Consider the following 581-nt stretch of genomic DNA (forward strand, 5'->3'; position numbering starts at 1 on the left):
AGCGGCTCATGAATATGTAACATTTACATAACGTACATCTTGTATGTTATCTTGTATGCCATGCCCCAAGCCCCGCCCACCTGGACCCACCATCCAACCTTGTATGTCACTGGGTCTGCACAAACACATGCATCATACATCGCTGAAGACAAGAATGAAGCAATTTCTGCTCGAGTACAGTGGTTCAACCTCTTAACATCTGCTGGTTCATGTGCTACACCGGGGAAGCCGGAGTCATCCATATTTCACCACAGCCATCTATAATGGAGGGAAGTTTAGAGTACTCCCATTTAACATGTTAGGGTCATAAGTAAAGATACATCCTCACAGCTGAATGACCCACACAGCACCGAAATATCGCACACACACACACACCATGTGTGCATGTATGGGTCAGCTGAGCCTGTGTGTGTGTTTCACTTTCTAATGTTTTGACTCCAGGGAGGATTCTAGACATGTAAAGGCCGCTACGACCTAATGGCATACGCGTTACTGTGTGTGCAGTATGGGGGGGAGTCTTATCTCCTCATGGTACACACATGGATGCATTTAAAAGATGGTGATTATTTATTCAAAACATA

The sequence above is a fragment of the Seriola lalandi genome, unplaced genomic scaffold (genome assembly GCF_002814215.2).
Source record: "Seriola lalandi dorsalis isolate HSWRI2012SDOR001 ecotype SW California unplaced genomic scaffold, Sedor1 jcf7180002054691, whole genome shotgun sequence".
Taxonomy (NCBI): domain Eukaryota; kingdom Metazoa; phylum Chordata; class Actinopteri; order Carangiformes; family Carangidae; genus Seriola; species Seriola lalandi.